The sequence below is a fragment of the Marmota flaviventris genome, chromosome 13, assembly GCF_047511675.1.
Source record: "Marmota flaviventris isolate mMarFla1 chromosome 13, mMarFla1.hap1, whole genome shotgun sequence".
NCBI lineage: Eukaryota > Metazoa > Chordata > Mammalia > Rodentia > Sciuridae > Marmota > Marmota flaviventris.
In genome coordinates this window covers 81,564,430-81,591,519 of record NC_092510.1, presented here as the reverse complement: position 1 = coordinate 81,591,519, position 27,090 = coordinate 81,564,430, and the positions used below count along the sequence as shown (strand labels likewise).

At 42.7% G+C, this 27,090-nt stretch overlaps 1 protein-coding gene across 4 annotated transcripts in view; it reads right to left on the bottom strand.

The window, feature by feature from the left end:
* Window positions 1-27,090, bottom strand: part of Palm2akap2 (PALM2 and AKAP2 fusion) — a 465,668-nt gene that overhangs the window by 114,072 nt on the left and 324,506 nt on the right. The window lies entirely within an intron of this gene.

Sequence of the window (27,090 nt, the reverse complement as noted above, 5' to 3'; positions counted from 1 at the left end):
CCTCCCCCACCATGAATATTTAAGTAATGTTAATGACCCTTTGAAAATGGACCATCTAGAAATCCCAAGAGAACACAAATGTTCACACAAACGCCCTACACAGAAAACAGCTTTAAAAAAAGGGAAAAAGAAAAAAAGCTATTGTGTGCCCCACTTTACCACACGTTCTATGCTGAAAAACATCACCTGAAGTCCGATTTCTTTAGGCATGCTTTCTTGGTGATTCTCCAGCATTGCAAGTCAGAGCCCCTCCCCCACCCCTTGAGTTTTCAGCCTCAAGTGGCCTTCAGCTTTCAATCCCTAGAGGAGGTCCTGGACTCAATTTTGCATGTCAAACACAGCAGGAAGGTAACTGTGGTCCACTTTTTGCTTTGAATATAACCCTTACTGCTCTGCCCCCTTTTGGGGGAGAATGCTGGGGATTGAACCCAGGACTTTGTGCATGCGAGGCCAGCACTATACAACTGTGCTATATCCTTAGCCCCCTGCAACTTATTTTTAATAATGGACATTTTTCTTTCTCTTCCTCTCTCCCTGCTCCTCCCTAATCTCCCCCACTCCCTAATCTCAGGGGAAATGGGATTACCATTCTTCCCCATCCTTGGTAAAGTTAATCTGTCCTCAAGGGGCTGGGCTCAATGGTAGAGTGCTTGCCTAGCATGTGTGAGGCACTGGGTTCAACCCTCAGCACTACATAAAAATAAATAAATAAAATAGAGGTATTTTGTCCATCTACAACTGAAAAAAAATGTTAAAAAAAAAAATCTGCCCTTGAGTACACACCCACCAAAGGAACAAAGTAATCCAGACTTTGGGGATGGTACCAGAAGATCTCAGAAATGACTATCTCCCAAATTAACAAGCGAATTACAACTAGCTTTTGAATCACCTCTTTAAAAGCCCCCTATTCCTACTGATGGGCAGAATCACAGCCTTTGGGACAGTAATACCTTATGTTTCTCCTTTGCTAGCAAAGCAATAAACCTTCTTTTTCTTTTTTCTCAAAGTCGTGTCCTTGTTATTGGATTGGCATCAGGGACAAGGACTGAGCTTTGGGCACAGGAAGATAGTGCCAGGGCCTAACTCTACTTTCCTAAACCACAGAGGTCCCTGAGTTCTAGTACAAAGAAGTAATACCACTGGAAACTACCCAAAAGCCCATATCCACCAAGGATGCAATAAACTTTGAGGTTTATTTGCACCTTTACCCAGAGATCAAGGATAAAGCCTACAAGGGAGACTTCAACTGTCCTCAGTTTCCTGAAGGTCAACAGACTCCTTTTTCTTGGCATTTAGAGATTGTTTCTTATCCTTTTTGCTTATTTGTCTTTACATTGCTGAATTTCAATAGCATTTTCTGGCCTGTGCCTATAGATTCCAGAGCTTCAGCCTTCAACGGACTTCCTTCCTTTCTCCCTTCCATCCCTCTTCCTCCCTCCTTCCCTTTCTTCTTTCCTTCCTCTTTTTATTTCCTCCTTTCCTTCCTTTCTTCCTCTTTCTTTCAATCCACATGTCCCTGATTAAATGAGTTAAATATTTGGGTGCCCTACATCTGATAGATTTTTCTTTTTTCTTTTTACAGTGCTAGGGATCAAACCCGGGCCTCATGCACTTTACCACTAAGTCACAGCTCCAGCCCTTTACTAATCTGTTTTTAACATTTTAATATCATGTGAAAACTCACTGAAATGAGCATGTAAGGTATCACAGTTATTTATTCATGTGGACCACAGACTCTCCAAGGAAGAATTCTAAAATTACAGCAGAGGTGATATTTTATAAGCAGTGCCATGACCGGTACTTCATCACTTTCTCCTCTTATGTTCATAAGTTAAAGTGTAAAAATTTACAAATAAAAATTGTTTCATTATTAAAAAGAGTAAAGCACATTATACCATCCTTACTCTGAATTACTTCTTTTCTAAAGCAGTGTCAGTGTTTTGTTTAAATTAATTTTAGGTTTGGGAATAAAGCTTAGGGTACAGTGCTTGCCTATGCTAGCATGCAAGAGGCCCAGGGTTCCATCTCCAGGGCCACCAAAAAAATACTACTTTTAAGTATCATTCTATAGCTGGGTGTGGAGGCTCACCTGAGTAGCTGTAATCCAGCTACTCAGGAAGCTGAGGTAGGATGATTGCAAGCTTGAGGTCAGGTTGGGGAAAGTGTTAAGACCCTGTCTCAAATTAAAAAGGGCTGGGGATGTATGGCAATGGTAGGTGCTTTTCTAGAATGCTCAAAGCCCTGGCTCAATCCCCAGCACTGCAAAACAGAACAAAAAGATGCAGATTCCTGGGTCCAACTTTAACTAAATCAGAATCTGGGGAAAGAGCTAATAAAACTTTATTTAACAGCTCCCATGTGATCTCCCTTCCCTCCCTCCCTCCCTTCCTTCCTTCCTTCCTTCCTTGAGTTATACCCCCAGCCTTTTTTATATTACCTTGAGACAGGTTTCTGCCCAGGCTGGTCTGAAGCTTGCTATCTTTCCATCTGTGCCTCCCCAGGAGTTGAGATTATAGGTGTACAGAACCGTGCCCACTGCCCCTGTGATTCTTAAGAATGTGAGAATCTGAAGGAGAGTGGAGATTCAAAAGCCTGGCTTCATCACTCAGGGCTAGCTTTAAGGCTGGGTTCATCACATCAGGTTTCTTAACATAGTTATTAAAATTGAGAATAATTGGGCTGGGATGTAGCTCAGTGGCAAAGCGTCTGCCTTGCATTCGCAAAGCCCTGGGTTCAACCCCCAGTTCCAAAAAAAAAAAAAAAAGAAGACAAAAAAAAGAACCCCACCCCCCAAAAAAAATAAGATTGAAAAAAAAATTGAGAATAATTTATGAAGCAAGCACATTTATTTTCCTAGATTTTTTTTTCTTTTTTTTTTGGTACCAAACTACCAGGGATTAAACCCAGGGGTGCTTAACCACTGAGCCACATCTCCAGCCCTATCTATCTATCTATCTATCTATTTATTTATTTATTTTTGTGCCAGGAATTGAACTCAGAGCACTCGGCCACTGAGCCACATCCGCAGCCCTGTTTTGTATTTTATTTAGGGACAGGGTCTCACTGAGTTGCTTAGCACCTTGCTGTTGCTGAGGCTGGCTTTGAACACGCCATCCTTCTACCTCAGCCTCCCAAACTGCTGGGATTACAGGCATGCACCACCAACTGTGCCTGGTTTCCTTTTTATTTTTTATTTAGAGACAGGATCTTGCTAAGTTGCTGAGGGCCTTGCTAAATTGCTGAGGCTGGCTTTGAACTCTTGATCCTCCTGCCTCAGCCTCCAGAGTCTCTGGGATTACAGGCGTGTGCCACCATGCCTGACTTCTCCTAGATACTCTTTAGGAGCACATTTGAAGCAAATAAATGACTAGTAACTCCATGAAATAACTGTAGCTGAGAGGTGTAAATGTTGCATGCTCTCAAAGGCCCTACATCCTCTAAGACACAAAACCTATGGGCATTTTCTTAGGGGGTGAGAAGATTAGGAATTGTTTTGCTGTGGCCTAAGTGTACATTTACTGTTCCTGTGGCCTCTCTTATGCTGCTGACCCACTTTAAACTGTGCCCTGAGCAAGAGCAGCCTCCAGGGAACTCAAAAAATAGGATGTATCTACCAAAGACACATAAAAAGGCCAGGTGTCTGGGAAAAGAGTCAGCCTATAGACAGGTCAACAGAACCTCTTCTCAGCCTGTCTTCAAAATGAACTAAATAGGGCTGGGGTTATGGATCAGCAATGTAGCGCTTACCTAGCATGCACAAAGCTCTGGGTTAGATCCTCAGCACCACATAAAAATAAATAAATAAAATAAAGGTATTGTGTCCAACTACAACTAAAGAAAAAAAAAAAAAACTGGGCCAAATGAACTAAATCCAACAAATAATGGCCTATAAGTAGACAGATGTCCGAAAGCTTACAGAAGATAAGAAACTAGAAAAAAGACTGGAGTGGTTCAGGGAGCTGATCTGAAATCCAGAAGGAGGAACCAGGTCTAGTTTATCACGAAAGAGAATTTACCATCTCTTTTTCTAGCAAGGAAAAAGATCAAGAAGCATCATCTGAGAATGATTCCCAAGGGCTAAATGGATTCCATGAAAAGAAAAGTTTGCTACAGGGGGAAAAAAAAGAGTAAGAAAAAGGGAAATGAACATAAAAACAATAAACAGGCTAGCTGTCCTCAAACTAACAGCTATAGGTCAGTGACACTTTACATCAAAAAGAAGTATCCAGGCTGGGGATATAGTTCAGTTGGTAGAGTGCTTGCCTCGCATGGACAAGGCCCTGGGTTCAATCCCTAGCACCACACATACACACAAAAAAAGAAAGTAGATACGACTTCATGACCTGCGTGATTCTACATCATGGACAACCAGAAGAATGAGAAATTCCACTTCATATATGTATGACGTGTCAAAGTGTGTTCTACTGTCATTACAATGAATTAGAACAACAACAAAAAGGTAGCAAGAGAGGTCTTTGGAAACTAGGAAAAATCTCATGCCGAAGGCATCGCCACGGGACAAGACACACCCCTGAAAGTTTAAAAGAATAAACAAATTAGAGGAGATATTTGCATCATGTACAACAATAGGTATTGTCTCTAATGTGTAGACAGTTCTTACAAATCAAATAAGAAAATTGAAAAATATCACCAGGTCCTTAGTAGAAAAATCAAACAGGTAGTTTATGGTTAAATATGTGCAACTGGCTATTGAACTGGTAAAGAAATACTCAAACTGTTTCAGTTCGCTTTTTCACCACGGTGACCAACAGACCTGATAAGAACAATTTTACAAAAGCAAAGCTTATTTGGCATTCACAGTTTCAGAGGTCTCAGTCCACAGACAGCCAGCTCCATTGCTCTGGTCCCAAGATGAGGCAAAACATCCTGGTAGAAAAGTGGTGCAGGAAGGCAGCATCAGAAAGTAGAGAGAGAGCTCTGATCAGTAAGAACAAAATATAAGCCCCAAAGACACACCCCAATGATCCACCTCCTCCAGCCATACCCCTACCTGCCTGCAGTTACCACCCAGTTAATCAACTGAAGTGGATTAATGCACTGATTAATCCAATCATTTCTGAAAGTTCTCGTATTGTCTCACACATGAGCTTTTGAAGAACCTCAATATCATATCCGGCTGAGGATATAGCTCAGTTGGTAGAGTGCTTGTCTTGCATGCACAAGGCCCTGGGTTCAATCCCCACCACCACCATCACACACACACACACACACACACACACACACAAATAACACTTCATATCTGACCCATAACACTCTTCATTATTAAAGAAGCTCAAGTGAAAATGAGATAAGGCCAGGTGCAGCGGCACGTGGCTGTAATCTCAGTGACTCGGGAGGCTAAAACAAGAGGATCTCAAGTTCAAAGCCAGCTTCACCAAAAGCAAGGCCCTAAGCAACTTAGTGAGACCCTGTCTCTAAATAAAATACAAAATAGGGCTGGAGATGTGGCTTAGTGGTCAAGTGCCTCTGAGTTCAATCCCTAGTTATCCACCTCCCCCTACCACCCCCCCAAAAAAAACACAAAGCTAATATTTTTTATATAGTCAGGTAAGTACATAAAATATATAATAACTGTTGTTGAGGGAACAATTAAAATCATTATTGTAATAATAAGTTGGTAAATCCTGAAAACAATTTGGTACTATCTCTTGAGATTAAAAAAAAAAAAAAGGTCTTAAATGCCAACATGGGCTGGAGATGTAGCTCAGTGGTAGAGCAATCACCTAACATAGGCAAAGTCCTGGGTTCAATCCCCAGCATCACACACACACACACACACACACACACACACACACACACAAATATTTATGCACTTAAGCCTGAAATTCACTTTTGAAATTCAAAAGATTATAAGATCTATGGAGTCAGATGAAAGATTGGGAAGATAAAGGGGAGTCAGTGAATAAGAAATTCCAGGGCTGGGCTTGTGGCTCAAGTGGTAGAGCCTAGCACATGTGAGGCACTGGGTTCAATCCTCAGTACCACTTAAAAATAAAATAAAGATATATTTAAAAAAGAAAGAAAGAAAGAAATTCCAGATCATGCAGAGGGGCAAAAGAATATTTCACATGCACCTGGAAAGTTGTCTTGGTGCTATGTTGAGACCCAGGCTCTCCTGGTAACACATCACCATCTGAAAACAACATTTGTTTGGAGAATCCAAGTCAAGGGGCTTTCCCGTGGCATGGTGCAGGGTAGAGATCAGGAACAGGGAGGCCAGATGGATGTGAGGATAAGAATTCAGAAGAAGAAGGAACTCAGAGCAAAAGTGACCAAGAGAATTAACATAATCCTACTGTGCTCTGGTTTGGGTGTGTCCCCAGAATTCATATGTTAGAAATTTAGTGCCCCAAATCCTATGTTAATGGCATTTGGAGGTGGGGCCTTTGGGAAGTCATTAGAATTAGATAAGGCCTTCAGGGTGGGGCCTCCAATGATAACATTAGTGACTTTTTAAGGAGAGGAAAGACCTAAGCTAGCTTGTTTGCCCTCTCATCCAAGGATGCCTCCACCCCTGTGCTACCAAGAAGCAAGAAAGCCCTCACCAGATATTGGCACTGTATGCTTGGACTTTCCAGTCTCCAGAACCATAAGCTAAATAAAGTTCTTTATAAATAGCCCAATCTATGCAGTTACAGCATGATATTCAACAACAGAAAATGGACTAAGACACCTGACTCAAGTTCAAAATATATAAAAATAGTGAGGTATATACAGGATGACCGCCAACACCATGTTGGAAGGAGTCCAAGCAATTTTAACAAATGTAACAGAAGAGAATTAGCCATGTATGCTGAAACCCCTGAGACAGCTGGTCAACTAGTCCTAGAATTCACTCTGATCACTTGCTCATCCTCTACTCAAATAGGGATTTTACTACTCTTCTGGATATTTTGTATACTTTTGGATTCCCCAATTGACACATTTCTCCAGTGATCTTGGATATATTCATTCTCTCTCTCTCTCTCATCAAGGATTGAAGCAGGAACACTTAATTACTGAGCCACATCCCCCAGCCCTTTTTTTTAATTTAGAGACAGGGTCTCTCTGAGTTGCTTAGGGCCTCACTAATCACTAATCTGCTGAGGCTGGCTTTGAATTCACCATCCTCCTGCCTCAGCCTCCAGAGAAGCTGGGAATAAAGGCCTGCACCATGGCTCCTGGCTGATTTTTGTTTGTTTGATAGGGAGGTACTGGGGATTGAACTCAGGAGCACTCGACCACTGAGCTACATCCCCAGCACTATTTTGTATTTTATTTAGAAACAGGGTTTTGCTAAGTTGCTTTGCACATCACCATTGCTGAGGCTGGCTTTGAACTCATGATCCTCCTGTCTCAGCCTCTCAAACTGCTGGGATTGCAGGCATGCAACACCACAGCTGGCAGTCCATACACTCGTACTGATTTACAATTGTGGTTTGTCTGATTAAAAACACTCTTCTGAAAGTTCTCCCCTCTCTGTGGCTAGGACTGGTGCTGAGTGGGGGTCAACTCTGGAGATGCTATAAGTTAGTGGATCACCTGCTGGCTTTCATAAGAAGTAGCTGAAAAACTCTGTGTGTGTGTGTGTGTGTGTTGTGCCTTTCCTGGGTGATCTGGGTCCCAGGACTCCATATTCGCTTAAGTTTTCCGTGTGAGTCTCTTTCTGGCCTGACACCCCAGGGGACAGTGTCCTGTGGAATACTTGGCCCACAAGCTGTGTTCACTCCCTTCTTGGCCCGGCCTGTGCTGCCGGCTTTTCCTTCACTTCCCCTCCAGGGTCGCTGGCTGCTTCTTTCCTGCCTGTTCCATGTTTACTTCCTTATCCTGCTTCCTCACACTTGGCCTTTCCTCTGCCAAACCTCTCAGGTACGGAAGTGGCCTGTGTACACTCACCCCAGCTGCTCCAGCCTGTTAAGCCCTTTAAAAACCTCCCATAGAATTCTCGCAACCCAAGCAAGGCATGCACATCTAACTGATCCCTGTGTCCCACACTGTAGCTAGACTGTGCCTTCTCTATTCACTACTTGACATCACTTTCCAGATTGTCCAGTGAAATACACATTTCAATGGTTCTGATAAAAAGAAACAGGTCAGGCACTGTGGTACACGCCTGTAACCCCAGTTACTCAGGAGGCTGAGGCAGGAGGACTGCCGAATTCGAGCCAGCCTCAGTAATTTAGCAAGACCCTATCTCTAAATAAAATAAAAAGGGCTGGGGGATGTAGCTCAGTTGTAAAACCCTCCAGGGTTCAATTCCCAGGAACTTCTCCCCACCAAAGAGAAGAATGTATTCAAGTATTACTTTGGTAATTAACAACAACAAAGTCCTGTGAAGTCCTATGAGGTCTAGGTTTCTTGGCTGAGAATTTTATCTCATTTTACAATTGAAGCATTTAAAAAATCTAGCAAACACTCCTTGATGGAGAGACAGCATAACACAAGGTATTCATCAAGCATGGCATTGAAAACACGAGATATGTCTAATACATTTGGAATGTATACAACCAGGATGCTGGAAAAGTGACACAACATGAAATTTCAGAGGACAGTTTTCATCCAGCCAGTTGACCAAGCAAATTCACCTCTCATTGGTGACCTGGGAATGCAAATCTGCCCTTCATTTCCAGTGGTGCTTAAAGTCCTCTTCCATTTTAAGTAAAATGAAGATTTTTTTTTTTTAAGCTGTGCTAGGAATGGAACCCAGGGCACTGTGAATTCGAGGCAAGTGCTCTGCCACTGAGTCACACCCCAGCTCCTAGGACGAAGAATTTTTTTTTTTTTTTTGCAATGCTGGGGATTGAACACAGGGTCTCAGGCATGCTCAGCACATGCTCTACCACTGAGCTACACCAGTCTTGAGAATTATTTATTATTATTATTATTATTTTATAATGAGACTATCCAAGCCAGTCACATGGCACATGCCTGTAATCCCAGCAACTTGGGAGGCTGAGGCAGGAGGATTGAGAGTTCAAATGCAGCCATAGCAATTTAGTGAGTCCTTGAGCAACTCAGCAAGATCTTGTCTCTAATAAAATATTTAAAAAGAGCTGGAGATATGGCTTGGTGTACCCCTGGGTTTAATCCCTGTTACAAAAAAATATATATACATATATATATACACATATATATATATATATATACACACACACACACACATACTATTTTATTTTTTGTTGTTGTTGTTATTGGGTGGCGGGTACCAGGGATTGAACCCAGGGGCACTCGGCCACTGGGCCACATCCCTGGCCCCATTTTGAATTTTATTTAGAGACAGGGTCTCACTGAGTCTTAGTGTCTAGATGTTGCTGAGGCTGGCTTTGAACTGGAAACCCTCCTGTCTCAGCCTCCAGAGCCGCTAGGATTATAGGCGAGCACCACCATGCCCAACTGACTCTACAATTTGCTTAGTTCTTTCTAGGTGTTTCTCTTCCACTAAACTTTTACCATATAGGCCATGAATTTATGGAAAGAATCTTACAAATTTTCAGCCTTATCAGAGGGAAAAGATAAACATTCTAAGTTTTAATAATCTTGATTATCATAATGCTATCTTTCAGTAGCCTTTAACTTACTCGTCAAATGTTTTAATATTGACAACTGTCCAATGAGAAAATATCCTTTCCTTCTACTTTATTGAGCATATCAAATGGCTTAGCCTAGCGTGAATGTAAGTCCACCAAAGATGAAGGGCCTTTGTTTTTATTTGTTTGTTTGTTTGTTTTTAGATAGGGTCTCACTATGTTGCTCGGGCTGGTCTCAGACTCCTGGGTTCAAACAATCTTCCTGCCTCAGCTTCCTGAGAAGCTGGGACTACAAGAGTGCCCCAGCGTGCCCAGCTTTTTTTTTTTTTTTTTTTTTTTTTAAGAGAGAGAGAGAGAATTTTTTTTAAATATTTATTTTTTAGTTTTCGGTGGACACAACATCTTTATTTTTTTATTTTTATGTGGTGCTGAGGATCGAACCCAGCGCTCTGCGCATGCCAGGCAAGCGTGCTACTGCTTGAGCCACATCCCCAACCCCGTGCCCAGCTTATTTTAAGAGTTATATACACAGAGTAAGTTAATTACTCCTCTAAGTCACAGTAAGATGATAAAGTGTGAAGATCATTTAGCTATGGAGAATGTTAAAAGCCTCTTCTGCAACATTATTTATAGCCTCTGGGGACCTTGGCCAACATAAAATTATTGCAGAAACTATAATAGTTTATAATAGAGTTGACTAAAACATGGATGTCAAGTGCATTCTCCAACTCATCAAGTAGGTGCTTTCTCCATAGCTCCCAGGCCCTTCCCTCCTCTCCTCCTTTCCTCCCTGTCTCCCTCCCTTTCTTTCTTCTTTGCCTGCCTTCCTTCCTTCTTTCATTCTTCCCTTCCTTGGGCTGGCTCCTTCACTTCTTCCTTTCCTTTTCTCTCTTTTCTTTCTTTCTCTCTTTTTTTTTTTTTTTTGTGGTGCTGGAGATTGAACCCAGGACTTTGTGCATTCGAGGCAAGCACTCCACCAACTGAGCTCTATCCCCAGCCCCCCCTTCCTTTTCTTTTTAAGCTACTGCATAGATAATTTTAGCAGCCAGCATTGCAAATTCAAATACTTTAAGAAGCCAGACAGATAATATGAATGAGTAAAGCTGCCAGACATCTCAACACAGTTTGGGACTCTAATAAAGGACTCAGGCTCAGAGGAGTGGGGTGCCTGACTGGCAAAGTGATTTATGGACAGGCTGAGATGAGATAGGCCCTATGCAGGCCTATCTCATCTGTATGTTCACATCAGCCTGGGGCTGCTTTTCCTGGGCTACCCTGGGGCCTTTTTTATTTCTTTGCTTGGATGGGTGAGGGCACATCAGAATGCTAGAGACTCATTAGAGCTGAGATGAAAGTTAGATGTCACTCCATGCACTTTTCTCATTTTACAAAATAGCAAAATGTCACTGACTCGCAAGGCCTCCGGAGCCCAGGGGCTGGGTTTGAATCCTGCTCCATCACCGGTGGGCTGTGTCAGCCTCGGAAAGTTTCTCAGCCTCTGCATCCCTCCAAGTCTTATCTTCTCCAGGACACTGTCCCAGGAATTGTACCCTCCCCCACCCTGCAATATTCTCTCATCTCATTAAATATGCTGTGGTTTTCTACTTAAAAAAAATATCTCTCATGTGCAGATAATTAAATTAACCCCACTATACTGCATATTTAAAACTTTAAACTGGTAGATCTCATGTTGTTTTTTCACAATAATTAAAATTCAAAACAACTTCCTTATTTCACCTCAACTCTCTGTTCTCCTTAAAGCAAGCACTCTTAGGAGATATCTCTACTTCCCCACCCTCCACTCACTTCCTTGGTCCCCATCACCCCACCAAACAGCACATGTCAAAGTCATCCAAGACCTCAGGGTGGCCAGACCCGTGACCGCCTCTCAGAACCCACCTGGCCTGCTCTTTCAGCAGGATCCAGTCCAGAGTCTCCGTCACTCCTTTTCAAATGGCTTCCTTCATCTGCCTTCCAAAACACTCTCTGGGTTCCCCTTGGATCCCACTAGCCATTGTTTCTCGGTATGTGTTTCCAGTTGCGCTGTAGCTCAAATCTTAAATGCCCTCCAAGGCCCAAGTGTTAAAGACTTGGTCTCTAACCTGGTGCTGATGGGAGGCGGTAGAACCTTAGGGAGGGGTCCTAGTGGGAGGTCTTTCTTTGCTCTCTGGCTGTCATGAAGTTAACAGCTTTCTCTACTACATGCTCTGGCCATGATGTATTGCTTTGCCACAGGACCGAAAATAACAGGACCAATCAACCATGACTAAAATCTCCAAAGTTGTGAGTCAAAATAAATCTTTCCTTTTTTTTTTTTGCAGTGCTAGGGATCAAACACAGGGCCTCATGCAGGGGCCAGACAATGTTTTGTATTTTTAAGTTGACTATCTCATTCATATATATATATATATTTGGTACTGGGGATTGAACTCAGGGGCACTCAACCACTGAGCCACATCCCCAGCCCTGTTTTGTGTTTTATTTACAGACAAGGTCTCACTGAGTTACTTAGCACCTCACCATTGCCATTGCTGAGACTGGCTTTGAACTCAGGATCCTCCTGCCTCAGCCTCTTGAGCCGCTGGGATTGTGGGCGTGCACCACCGTGTCTGGCCTCAATTATCTTTTTTTTTTTTTTTTAATTTAAATGGACACAGTATCTTTGTTTATTTATTTATTTTTATGTGGTGCTGAGGATGGAACCCAGTGCCTCACACATGCCAGGCAAGTGCCCTACCACTGAGCTACAGCCCCAGCCCACCTAGCCTGATGTATCTTAATATAGTAACAGAGAGCTAACTGACAGGCTCCTTCTCATCTATCCAGACTTCAATTTGGGAGAAGCCACAACTTGGGGCTCAGACCCCTCTTCTTTCTCAGGCCATTCTCTCTTTGATTTCAACCAATGTATGGCTGTGTACTGATGAATCCTAAATTTATATCCCAGCCTGCTCTCTCTCTCTGGAACTCCAGGCTCATACTTACCCTGTCAATGGAATGTTTAGAAAGCGTCTTAAAATTAACAAGTACACAGCAAATTCCTAATTTCCTCCTGGAACCTGACTTGCCACCTGGACGGAGACAGACTCAATACTCTTCGCAATCACCATGTCACCCATACCTTGAAATCTTGAAATACTCTAATTTCTTTCCACAGCACTTATCACTGTTCTTCAAATAATCTATTTACTTGCTAGTTTTTGGTTTTTTTTTTTTAAATCTATCTTCCACTAATAAGATGAGTGCACTACATGGGTGCAGGGATGTGGTCTCATTTGCCAATTTCTAGGTGCTCAGAGGTTGGCATAAAGTAAGTGCTCATTAAGTATTTGTTAACAAAATGAAAAAATGACTGAAAAGTCTCTCTGTTCATAGAGCTTACATCCTAATAGAACGTGGAGAATAAGAAAAAGGAGAAGAATACCGTAGATAATAGGAAAGAAAATCAAAGGCCCACTGAATTAACCCTCATAGATATGAAAAATGCATTATATTTCAAGAGGGGAAATTGGTTATAAGGAAAATAAAGCTGGGTGAGGGATACATATTGATGGTGGTAGAGGAGAGGTGCTATGTAATATAACATGGTCAAGAACAGGCTCTTGAACAAGGTAACATTTGAGCAGAAATCTGAAAAAAAGACCTGAGGAAAAACATGGGGAAAGAAGAGGAACCATATTCTGGCAGAGGGAACAGCATGTGTGGAGACTCTGGGCAGCCGTGTCTAGAGCAGCTAAGAGGCCTGCAGAGCTAAGGCATGTGGATGAGAGGATGTTGGCAGTGGACCAGATCACGAGGTCCTTGCAAGCCGTAATTAGTACTTTGGGTACTTTTTTTTTTCCTGAGTATGATGAGAAGCCACTAAATTATTTCAAATACATAAATGATTTGATTTGGTTTAGTTTGGGCTTTTAAAATATCACTGTGGCTGCCTCTGTGTGGAGTGTGTATTACTTAGGAGGAAAGCAGGGGCTGGGAGACCACTCAGAAGCTATGGTAGTCATCTGGGCAAGGGACAACAATGGCTTGAACCAGATCCTCTGGTGAAGTGGCGATGGCAGCCAAAGGATCAGGCTCCAGGCATGACTGGAAGGGGAAGCGTTGTCCCCAGAGGCACGGGATACACACCAACTCCTCCTGTGCCTTCCTCGCATGCATTTAACCACACACAGGCACCAGACACACAGCCTGATACTTCTTATTCTCATTTCAATGAAACATTCCTGCTAAGCAGTCCAAAACAACTCCTCTCTGATCAGGGTTTCTAGGAAATTTCTTTGCAAAAGCAAAGAAGCCGCTCACCAAAAAATGCTTTCTGAAGTTTATTGGGTAAGACAGGTTTTGGATTTTAGGGGGCTCGGAGGAGAATGCACTTTTAAAATACTAAGCCAAGAAGATTTTTCCACAATGTGATTCTAGAAAAGAATTTAGTATTTCCTATGAAAAGACACGGGTGAATTCATCTGGCCTTTCACTTTTGCCTCCTATTATCCGGGGCATTCTTTCTCTTTAACTCCTTAATCACAAAACACAGCTATTTTCAGACATGTCACTTACACAAAGAAGGCGTGGCTTGAATGTTATTGATTCCCTCCATGGGGAAGGCACACTCTCGGCTCTTTGCGGTGGGTCTGAATTCCAAGAGAAAGCTGGGTTGTGAGGTTAACTGGCCCAGCATTTCCCAAGAAATATGCAGGCAGAAGAGCTAGCGTGGGTCCCAGGTGAGAGGGGCTCATGGTGAGGGGGTGTGCTGCGCAGCTGACCCCTCTGATTCTGGAGTGGGCCTTCCACATGTTGCTTTGCATCTGTGCCTCAGTTTCCTAGCCTTTAAAATCAGGGCAACTGCATAGTATCAATTATGGGTTTATGGTGAGCTCTGGGTAACTGAATGCATATAAAGGCCGTGGCACCATCCTTTTAGATTCCCAGTAGGTGTTAGCTCTTTATTATCATTTTATTTACTTATTTATTTGCCAGGGGTTGAACCTAGGGGCCCTAATCTGAAACCACAGTCATTAAGGTGATTTTTTACTTAAATATCCACAAATCCCATGTTCCATGTGGCATAACATAGAAATGCAGATATCCTAGAGAAACTAAAAGAATTAATTGCCCACAGGTCAGGTCTGTTGGGTGTCATGACGTCTAATCCATTCTGGACTTCTGAATGCTGAATTTCTCCAGATTCAATGAAAGCTCTAGTTTTCGCTGTAGTCTCAGCTGCCCTTATATACTGGGGCGGTTCTGTCTTATGTTCATGAATCACTGCAATAGAATGCTAATGAAAAATGTCGTCAGAATGCTGATGGGAAGGAGACCCAAAGGCAAGGCTGAAAAACAACTGGTTCTTAAGAACCAGAGAAGAGATGTGGCTGGAAAATGTCCCAGGAGTTCCCGGAAGGTATGGGTGGGAGCAGGACTGACTCAAAACCAGCAGGGTCCTCGGCCTACAGATGGCACAGAATTTCAGCATGTGTCAGTCAGAGGCCCAGAAAGATTTAATCAGGAAAGCAGAAACACTTTTTCAAGGGAGGATGTGCGCCATCTTGAAAGAGAGAGGATGTGTTCTAGGGACTTCTCCTGGCTCCTCCTCCTCTTCTTCTTCTTTGTTTTTTTTTTAAATTGTTTGTAATTATAGATGGATAACATGCCTTTATTTTCTTATTTTTGTATGCAGTCTGAGGATCCAACCCAGTGCCTCACATGTGCTAGGAAAGCCCCAGCCCATTCTCTTCTTTTGTTACTTTGCTTTACGCCATGCTCAGGATTGAACCCAGGACCTCACACAGGCTAGGCAAGTGCTCTAGCACTGGGTCACATCCACAGACATTCTGACTCCTCTTTTAAAGGAAACTTGAAGAGGGGTGTGTGGGGGAAGGTATGTGGTGATGTCATCAGTCTGGTTATCCAGGACAGTTTATGGTGATGGGATCTAGGATGGTCCATTTGTTCTCAGGATCCTTGAACAGACCTGGTCTCCATATCTGATCAAGAGATAATGCTAGAAAGTCCCCTAAATTATAAGTTTCTTAAAATATTCTATCTCTCTTTGCTTAATCTACTGGTAGGTGCATTAATAATGTACAAAGTAATTATCATGAGTGATTTTGTGGTAACTGTAATAAGATTTACAGATTCCCAGAAATTTGGGAGTGACAGACCTGGGAGAAGAACTAAGAGTGGGACAGGCCTGGAAAAGTATGCGGAACTTCAAATTAAAATTACATTTTTCTTGTCCTTCCTTTATGTCTCTTTTCTACTTATGTCTTTTATTTCACCTCCCCTACCTCACCATCAGAGAAACTGTAGCTCTGCATTTGAAGAATGTCTGAGTTAAAACACAACTACAGAAAAGCTTGATACGGATCAGGACCTCCCTCACGGGTCTGCCATAAGCATCACCATTGTGTTTTACGAGGCAAAATGGTAGACATGGTCTTTAAGAGCAAAGGCTACTGGGCTACCTCTGGGGTCTGGCACTCTGTGGCTCTGGGTTAAATAAACATGATAGAAGGCCACTGTTTGGAGCCAGGTTCCTGCACTGGGTCTTAACAGACCAGACTTGCTAGGTGTGGTGATGCACTCCCATAATCCCAGAGGCTCCAGAGGCTGAGGCAGAGGATCACGAGTTCAAAGCCAGTTTCAGCAACAGCTAGGCGCTAAGCAACTCAGTGAGAACCTGATGTAAATAAAATACAAAATAGGGCTGGTGATGTTGCTCAGTGGTTGAGAGCCCTTGAGTTCAATCCCCGGTACCCCTCCACACACAAAAAAAGAAAAAACAACAGACCCGACTAAAAATTAAAATGGAGTCATCCATCCTAAATTTCAAGTTGATGAACCAAAATAAGTTGTTTACCTAATATTCTAAGAAACCAGGAGAAATGTGAGCCAACAGCTAAACTTCCAAAAAACAGCAAGTTTCTTCTGGAAGGTTCATGAAATTCCCTTTGCCCTGATCCTTACAAGAAAAAGGTAGCCAGAAGCTGGGCAGGGTGGTGCACACCTGTAATCTCAGTGATTTCGGAGGATGAGGCAGGAGGATTGCAAGGTGGAGGTCAATCTGTACAATTTAGCAAGACTCTGTATTAATTTATTTTTTAAATAAAAAGGGGTGAGGATGCAGCTCAGTGGTAGAGCACACCTTGGTTCAATTCACAGTACTGCAAAAAATTAAAGGTAAACTCAAGTAATCTGATGTTAACCAAATCAGTTACATATCTATTGCTCTGTCTCCATGTCACTGGAGGAAAGAGGAAAACAACTTTGAAATGACCAATCTGCTTTTTGTTCTTTCTTTCAGCTTTTTTATTTTTGTTGTGAGGGAGAGTACCTGGGATTGAACTCAGGGGACCTCGACCACTGAGCCACACCCCCAGTCCTATTTTGCATTTTATTTAGGGTCTCACTGAGTTGCTTGGCAACGCATTTTTGCTGAGGCTGGCTTTGAACTCACAATCCTTCTGCCTCAGCCTCCTGAGCTGCTGGGATTACAGATGTGTGCCACCATGCTGGCTTCAGCTTTTTCTAGTCCTCTGTAAAACCAACCTTGTGGCCTGGGTGTGTAGAGCACTGGCCTCCCAAGCCTGAGGCCTTGGGTTCAAGCCTTACCCTGCAAAACAAACAAATAAAAAACCAATCTCCTCTGCTGGATCATTGTACCATTTATTCTATTTTATGGGATGAAGTGTTGCCCGATTCTTGGTCTTTAAATTGTTGTAAATTTGTTCTTTGACACAATTACTTAATGTCTCTGCACGCTGTTTCTTTTTTCTGTAATTTTTAATTTTTTTTTAGTTGCAAATGGACACAATACCTTTATTTTGTTTATTTAGTTTTACATGGTGCTAGGGATTGAACCCAGGGCCTCACACATGCTATGTAAGCCCTCTACCACTGAGCTACAACCCTAGCCCCTTTCTGTATACTTTCCAAAACAAAACTATTTTTAGTTGTAAATGGACACAACACCTTTACTCATTTTTTTAAAAAAATATTTTTTAGATGTTGATGGATCTTTATTTTATTCATTTATTTATATGTGGTGCTGAGAATTGATCAAACCCAGGGCCTCACACATGCTAGGCAAGCACTTTACCACTGAGCCAGAACCCCAGCCCCTACTTTACTTATTTTTATGCGGTGCTGAGGATCTAACCCAGTGACTTACATATGCAAGGCAAGTACTCTGTCACTGAGCTACAACCCAGCCCATTTTTTTTTTTTTTTTAAATATCAGGGATTGAACTCAGGGGCACTTGACCACTCAGCCACATCCCCAGCCCTATTTTGTAGGTTATTTAGAGACAGGGTCTCACTGAGTTGCTTAGCACCTCAATTTTGCTGAAGCTGGCTTTGAACTTGTGATCCTTTTGCCTCAGCCTCCGGAGCCGCTGGGATTACAGGTGTGTGCCACTGTGCCTGGCCCCAATTTTTTTTAGTTTTTACTTTTTGGTACCAGGGATTGGACTCAAGGGTGCTTACCCACTGAGCCACATACCCAAGACACACACATACCCCCCCTCTTTATTTTTACTTTTTATTTTGAGACAGGGTCTCACTAGGTTGCTTACAGCCTTGCTACATTGCTGAGGCTGGCTTTGAACCCGCAATCCTCCTGCCTCAGCGTTCAGAGCCACTGGGATTACAGGCATGCGCCACTACACCTGGCTCTCAATAGATCATTGATCTTCATAGTTTCACCTCACAACGTTGTGGTGAGAATGAAATAAAATAGTGCCCCCAGTGTCCAGAGCAAAGCCGACACACGAAAAGTTCTCCATAAATGTTCGTTTTTATTCTTGGTATTCATTTTATTTAACTGAAATTCACTAGAAGACTGAAAGTACTAGAGATCAAAATTCAATCTGTGAGCCCATAGAGATTATGGTGACCACCCTGTACCCTCTGTATCCTTCCCTCCAGCCCAGATCCCTTGGGACAGCTAGTGGGATGGTAGCTGCTAGTACTTTTCTCTCTCTCTCTTTTTGTAATATTTTTTTAGTTGTATATGTTCACAATACCTTTATTTTATTTACTTATTTTTATGTGGTGCTGAGGATCGAACCCAGTGCCTCACAAGTGCTAAGCAAGCACTCTACCACTGAGCTACAACCCCAGCCTGGTACCTTTTTCCTTTTCAAAAACAGACTTAAGAATGCCAAGCTAAAATATATGTCACATCTCCGCTGGCTCATGTCTGAAGAAGTAGCCACTGTTGCAATGGTAATAAGCTCAAGTGATATAAAAGAGCCCAGCTCTTGGTACTAGACCTATTAGGGTTTTGCAACCCGTTCTCCTGGTTAGGAAATCAATCATCCCATCTGAACACATGTCTTTTTACATGCAATTTACACGTGTGTTATGATTTTTACAATGTTTTTTTGTTGTTTTGTTGTTTTTGTTTTGTTTTTTGGGGGGCAAGGCTGGGGATTGAACCCCCGGCCTTATGCATGCTAGGTGAGTGTTATAACTCCAGCTCCATGGAGTGTATTTTTTAATTATAAGTTTTTACTACATCAGAAAAAATCAAGGGGAAGGCCATTGGAAAACGGATAGAAGAGGTGGAAAAGGCACTTGACAATTTATCGAGATGGGAGAACTAGATCCTCACTTAATTTCAAATGTTTACATAACGAAGCAAGATCATTTTTCCTAGGAATCCAACAGATAGTTCCAAGAATTATGCTAAAGATGTAAGAGGCCTTGGCTACCTGACTTGTTTTAGAAGGACAAGGCCTATCATAAATGACTATTTGAGTTCTACCCAGCTTTTCAGAAATCATTTCTGATCATTTGGGACCCTCAGGGACACAATCATTTTTTTTCATATATTAAGTGGGTAGGTAGACAGGTTCCCCACCTAAATGGAAACCATCTTTTAATTACACTACAGACTAGTGGTTTGCATCAGTAGGACCTGTGTTTAGTTTGCTTGGCTTAGTTCCATCAGAAGTTGTAGACCCAGGTATGTACAAATGAGCTCTGGCTCATATCTATGATTCTAGCAACTCAGTAGGCTGAGGCAGGAGGATCAAGAGTTCAAGGTCAGCCTCAGCAACTTAGTTAGGCCCTAAGCAACTTAGTGAGATCCTGTCTCAAAAAATAAAAAGGGATGGGGTTGTGGCTCAGTGGCTGAGTACCCCTGAGTTCAGTCCTGGGTACACACACACACACACACACACACACAGCTGGATTGGAGACAATCAGTCTTGAGAAATCAGGTGTGTGAGTGTGTGTGTGTGTGTGTGTGTGTATGTGTCTGTGTGTGTGTGTGTGTGTTGTGGTGTTGGGATTGAACCTAGGGCCTTGTGCATGCAAGACAAGCACTCTACCAACTGAGCTATATCCCCAGCCTGAGACATCAGGAATATTTGAATGTGGGCTCTGACCTGTGAGATAAGAGTGAGACAGTTTCTAGGGCTTTACCTCATTAGTCATTCCCACCGTTGGAACGCTCCAAATGTGCGTAGAAGGAAATACACTGATGTGTTCAGGAAATATTTGTGAATGTTTCGGAACTTTTGCTGGGAATATCCAGGCCAGTGCCATCTATTTTAGGAGGTGACTGCTGAGAGCCAGGGAATGTTACCAATTCATAGAACTGGTAAAATCATGAGAATGTTTCGTCAACATTTTAACTATCTGCAGAAAATGAATCAGGCCAATAATGATAGCCCAGCTGAAACAAAGATTCTAGAACAGGCTTCAGAAAAGTCATGATATGGGGTGGGGCACATACTAATAGCAAAAAAGAAAACTTAGCAAAAGATGGCCAAATTTCCCTAAAAGGCCCATCAGCATGACAAGAAATCTCCCTCTGCTTTAATTTTTACAAAATGGTTCTGTCTCTCGTCCCCACCTTAAAAAACATCCCTGAAATGACCCATCTGCTTTAGTCCCCTGTTCCTGCTTTTTCTAGCCCTTCTCTGTCAACAAAACCATCTTCTCAGCCAACTATAACACTTATTCCACTTTATGGAATGAGTGTTGCTGGGCTGAGAAGAACTGGAAATAAAGCCAACTAAGATCCTGATACCAAATTGTAACTTGTCCTTTAGTAACTGTCATCCCTGAAATGGGAGGGGAGGGAAGCCAGGCTAAGAAAGAGAAAGAGAGAAAGGAATCTAAACTCACAAATAATACCAGACTACAATGATCAAAATACGAACACATTTATCTGTTCCCTTCACCCCTCCTCTCTGTGTCTGCTAGACTTGGCAAATACAAATACCCAACACCCAGTTAAATTGGAACTTTAGGTAAACAACAATTTCTTAGTACAAGTATGTCTGGTGCAATACAAGGGGCATACTAAAGTTAAAACTTTTTTCATTGATTATCTAGAATTCAAGCTTAACCTGGTGTCTAGCATTTTTCTAATAGCACAGGGGATTGAACTCAGGACTTCACACATGCTAGACACACACTTTACCATTGAGCCACACCTTTAGGCACTGGTGACCAGTATTTTATCCAGCTAAGCTACTCCTGCCCCATCCTTGGAGCTCTCCTGATTTAGCTAATAAAAACATGGATGTGCATATGTTAATACCCAAATACAGAAGTGTATTTCCAGTGCTGGGCACAGTGGCACACACCTGTAATCCCAGCACCTTGAGAGGATGAGACAGGAGGATAGTGAGTTCAAAGCCAGTCTTGCTGAGAGCCACGGCTGAGTCTGTATGGCCCCTGGCATTTTGCCAACAGTATTGATTGACAGGCGCCTCTGCCTGTCCGCCTCTGCCGCAACTTTTGAGTTCTCGCACTATTTTGGAGTTCTCATGGGGATTTCCGGGGATTCCCAGAGAGTTCCCATTGGTTGGGGAAGTGCAGGAGGAGGGATTTCCGGGAGATATAGTTCCGGCTGGGGGTTCCTGGACAAGCCTCGTGGCGTGTTCGGGAGGATTTCCCCGGGAGCTGTGTGAAGTGTTTTCCTGCGTTTTAAAAATAAAGTTTGTTCCTGCTTCAGTGGCTCGTGATTTGTGCCCAGCCAGACTGCGGCACAGTCTCAGCAAAAATGAGGCGCTAAGCAACTCAGTGAGACCCTGTCTCTAAATAAAATACAAAACAGGGCTGGGGATGTGGCTTAGTGGTCGAGTGCCCCTGAGTTCAATCCCCACTACTGAACAGAAAAAAGAAGTGTCTTTCCACCTGGGTTTAAAACCTGGCTCCAGCACACCTGGCTTTGGGGTCTAGAGTAAATTACCTTGCTTTACCATGCCACAGTCACCACTTCTGCAAAATGGGATTCACAACAGTTCTTCCTTAGCAGGGCTGTTTTGAAGATTATGTGTTGCATGTCAGGGTCTAGCATAGTCCTCCGATCAGTGCAAACACTTGATCAGGGCTGGCTTTTATCGGTGGGAAGGGAACACAGTGAAAAAACAAAAGGTCCAGGGGAGAAGGTACCTGAGATCTTTCATTTGCCTGCAATATTCCCATCTGTACATAATAATCGAGAGTTGCTGATGGCTATGAGTTCATTTATTTGACAAAGAGGATGTAGCATATTGGGATAATAAATAACCAACGTTGACACGGTATATTACAGTTTACAACAGAAACTTTCATCTCCATTTCCTTTAAAATGTGTATTTTTAATCTTTCTTTTAGTTTAAAAATTATTTGTTTTCGTTTTGTTTTGTGATATTGGAGATAGAACCTAGCTAGCACCTCTCACCTGGGAGGCAGGTGCTTTTCCACTAAGCTCCACCCCCAGCCCCAAAGGTGTATTTTATTTTTTGTATATTTTTTTAATTATCAGTGGACCTTTATTATTTAATGAATTTATTTCTATGTGGTTCTGAGAATCGAACTCAATGCCTCACACATGCTAGGCGAGCGCTGTACCACTGAGCCCCAGCAAAAGTGTAAAAGAGAGAGAGAGAGAGAGAGAGAGAGAGAGAATCTTTTTTGTAGATGGACACAACACAATGCCTTTATTTATTTATTTATTTATTTATTTTAATGTGGTGCTGAGAATTGAACCTGGGTCCCACCTGTGCTAAGCAAGTGCTCTACCACTGAGCCACAATCCCAGCCCAAAGGTATATTTTTTAAAGGATATCCTGAAAATTAATCCATATAATACTGGTCTGCCTCTTAGCCACCATTGGCAACCTCCTCTGAGATTCAGTAACCTAAAAGGATTTAAGTATTCTTTTCTTCAAAAAAGAATCTTCAATAAAATATTTCCTTTGGCCAAGAAGCAAATTTAGAGCAATCTTTATGTAAGTACCAGCGTAGGAAGGACTTCTGGTCCCAAATGCATCTTTTTGTCCAAAGCCCCAGCCCCAAAGAATCCTTCCTAATGCCGTCATCATAAAATACAAAGGGCAACTAGTTCTCCACCTCTGGCAACAAAAGGCTCTCAGCAGAAAGGCTTCTTAAAGCAAAAGCCAAAGAAAGCTCTAACCTGTGGCCTCTAATGGCCACCGGAAGAGCTGAAATGCTTTCCCCCTTTTGTAATGGAGAACATCTGTCCTTCCAGGAGAACAGCCTCTCTCCCAGCAAGAAGTTTTACATACAGAAAGCAACATATTAGGAAATAACGTGGCTTTCCTGCCTTCTGGATTAGGAAACCTGCCCTTTTCCAGTGACTCTATGGCAGGAGGAATCTCCAATGTGCCTGAAGGGTTATCAACCTTGCTTCTTGCTTAAGCACCAGAGAGAAAATAGTGTATGTGAATACAGGCTCCTTTCCCAGAAAAATTCTGCTGTGCTAGGATTTTGTGTGCTTCTCCTTACAAACACAATTTTTAATCTTACTGTATACAGAAAAAGAAGGCAAGGTAAAGACGGCACAAGGGGATTACTTTCTATATTTGATTAGAATGACAGCACAATTACAACATTTTAATCCTACAGGTATTTCTTTAACATGTATTAGGTTTGTTTGTTTGTTTTGGGTACTGGGCATTGAACCCAGGGGTGCTTCACCACTGAGCCACATCCCCAGCCCTTTTTATATTTTATTTTGAGACAGGGAAAGGATGAGCTGAGTGCCCCCTCCCACTTTAGTCAAGAACAAAGTCCCAAAAGAAAGAAAGAAAGAAAGAAAGAAAGAAAGAAAGAAAGAAAGAAGGAAAGAAAGAAGGAGGAGGAGGAGGAGGAGGAGGAGGAGGAGGAGGTACCTCACTCAGAAATTTTTTTTTTTTTTGGTACCAGGGATTGAACTAAGGGGCACTTGACCATCGAGCCATATCTTCACCCCCATTTTGTATTTTATTTAGAGACAGGGTCTCACCAAATTGCTTAGCACCTCGCTGTTTCTGAGGTTAGCTTTGCACTCAGGATCCTCCTGCCTCAGCCTTCTGAGCCGGGATTACAGGTGTGCACCACCATGCCAGCAGAAAACTTTGAGAACTTGCAATGAGACAAAGAGAGGGTGCTTTGCTGTAAAACAATGCACAAATTATGGCAAACAAAAGCAATCAAGCCATTAAAAATTATCTGCAGGGGCTGGGTCTCGCCAGCTGCCTGCGCGGACGAGATGAGTGAGCTGGGTTCAAAAGAGATGGCTACATCATTAAACTAAGAAAACGGCAAAAAAATCACGGACATCATGGACATGAGTTTCTCAGATCAAGGATGGGACTGCTCTGTGACCTCAAGGGACCTCTTCCACGCTGGAAGGCAAGAGAGTGTGCACCCAGAGTCTCTTTATTTTATAGGGAGGGCCCACAAAGGAGATTCAATGGAATGTTCTTCACCAAATAAGGCAGGGGATAATGACTCAAAGGTGGACTTTGTGATGTCTGGTGGTCAGCAGATTGATTGACATCTTGGTAAGTCACACCTATCTCAGGTGCTATGTGGGATCACAGGCAGAGAGAGGAAAGGCACACTTCAGTCCCACAGCCCAATCAGCGTGCAATGCCAGGCCTGTCCCCTCATATAGCTCAAATTCACATAGCTCACACACACAGCCCATGGATGGCTCACCACAGATGGGGCTGTAGCTCAGTGGTAGAGTGCTTGCCTATCACGTGAGAGGCACTGGGTTCAATCCTCAGCATCACATATAAATAAATGAAATAAAGGTATTGTGTCCAACTACAACTAATATATATTTATTTATTTTTAAATATATATATATACACACATTTTAAAAAATGACCTGCAAAGGTGGTGGGTGTGGAGCTCAGTGGTAGAACACCTGCTGAGCATGTGGGAAGCCCTGAGTTCAACCCTAGCACACACATACACAAAAACTAACCTCATACAAAATGGCCAAGAAGCACATGAAAAGAGAAAAGATATTCAAGTAGACACCAGAGAAATACAAATCAAAGCCACAATGAGATACTTTATATCCACCAGGATGGTTACTTTATACCCATGTATTACTGGTAGGGTCTAAATGTACAGACACAATAGAAAATGTAGTAATGGTTTTTCAAACATTAAACACAGAGTTATCACATGATGCAGCAATTTCTTTCTTTTCTTTTTTTTTTAATATTTTTTAGTTGTAAGTGGACACAATACCTTTTTTTATTTATTTATTTTTATGTGGTGCTGAGGATTGAACCCAGTGCCTCACATGTGCTAAGCAAGTGCTCCACCACTGAACCCCAGCCCCAGCCCATGACCCAGCAATTTCAAGTCCAGTGAGACCTCACCCAAAGAGCCACATGTAACTGTTCGTGGAAGCGTTACTGACAGAAAGTAGAAACAGCCCAAAGTCCATCAACTTGTGAATGGACAAAAATGATAAAAAGATAGGGGCTGGGGCTGTGGTTCAGTGGCGGAGCACTTGCCTCACATGCGTGAGGCACTGGGTTCCATCTTCAGTACTGCATAAGAAAAAATACATAAAATAAAGATATTGTGTGCATCTACAACTAAAAACAATTTAAATAAATAAATAAAAAGATGACCCAGAACTGCGGACATAGTTCAGTGGTAGAGCACTTGCCTGTCGTGTGCCAGGCCGTGGGTTTGAGTCCCAGCATCACAAAAAAAGCAGTGTTGGGGGTACCCAAATAGTGGCATACTCAGAAACAAAATATTGGCCAACATTAACAGGAATGGAAAGGATAGTGACAGCAGCTATGCCATGGATAAACTCGAAAAAACAAAACAAAACAAAATATGTGCTAAACCAGACACAAAAGACCACAGGTTGCATGAGTCCACGGCCTGGGGCTGGAGTAGGGACCGAAGGATCTTGTTAAATGTTCTAGAACTGGTGATGGTTGGTAAATCTGCTAAAAATGATTGAATCATACACTTACAGGGGGGAACTTCACAGTATGAAAACAATATACATTAATAAAAGTGTATTAAGAAAACCAAAGCAGTAAAAAGAAAAAAGGGAGAGAAAAAGAAAGGAGCTGTAATTTGGAGCTGCTAAGTGAACAACCAAACAGAGCAAAGTGGCCTTCCAGGGGAAGCCAGGAAGTGGGCAGCAAGAGGAAGACCCTGAGTGGGAACAGAGGCAGCCGGCCTGAGAAAAGCCTGAGATGCGCCTAGTGCATCCAAGGTGAAGGTGGACGCGCATTTGCTTTCCGAATAGAGAAGACTGCACACATGTGTTGGACATCGGGCCAAGCGCTGGGGACGCTGGCCCTGATGGAAGTGGCTTCCTGGCAGGGGAGAGGCTGGATATTATGTAATGACATCTAGGTTCTTTATGTGTCTGGCTATGGAGGAGAAGGACCAGCAATGCTGGTCAGAAAGTGCTGATGGAGGAGGGAATATTTGAACCAAATAAAATTAACCAAGGGAAGGAGAAGAGGAAGATCCAAGAAGCACTGAGTAAAAGCCATGCTTTTTTATTTTTTCCCCCATCCCCTTTCTTTCTTTTTTGCAATGCTGGGGATTGAATAGGCCCTAGGCCAGGCAAGTTACCCTACTGCTGAGCTACACCCCAGCCCTTGTCTTTTGTTTTAAATATGGAATGCTTCAGGAATTTGCATGTCACCTGGCACTGGAGGTGGGGGACTCAAAATATCCTGTCTCGGGTAATAAGTTGGACAACTAGAGAGGCAAGGTCAGCAGGATGCTTATTCCAGAAGCAATCAAGCCTTAGAAAAAAATGCTAACTCGCCTTTCCTTCCTTCCTCCCTCCCTTCCCTCTTTCTCTCTCTCTCTCTCTCTCTTTCTTGTGATGAGGTCTTGCTATATTGCATAGTCTGGTCTCAAACTTCTGGGATGAAGTGATTCTTGCGCCTCGGCCTCCCAAGTAGCTGGAACTGTAGACACACTTAGCATTTGAGAATGCTACTTTTTAGCTGGGTGCAGTGGTACTCCCCTGTAATGCCCCCAACACTTCAGAGGCTGAGGCAGGAGAATCACAAGTTCAATTTAGCGAGCCTTAGCAATTTAGCAAGGGTCTAAACAATTTAGTGTGACCCTGTCTCAAAATAAAAATTAATAAATAAAAAGGGCTGGAGATGTGGTGCTGTGGTGAAGCACTTCTGGTTCAATCCCAGGTACCCGCTGTCCAAAAATATTGGCTAATTTTTGGGGCTGAGGATGGAGCTCAGCAGTAACACTTGCCTAGTATGAGGCAGGCCCTGGGGTGATCTTCAGCCCTGATTCTCCCCCAAAAGGT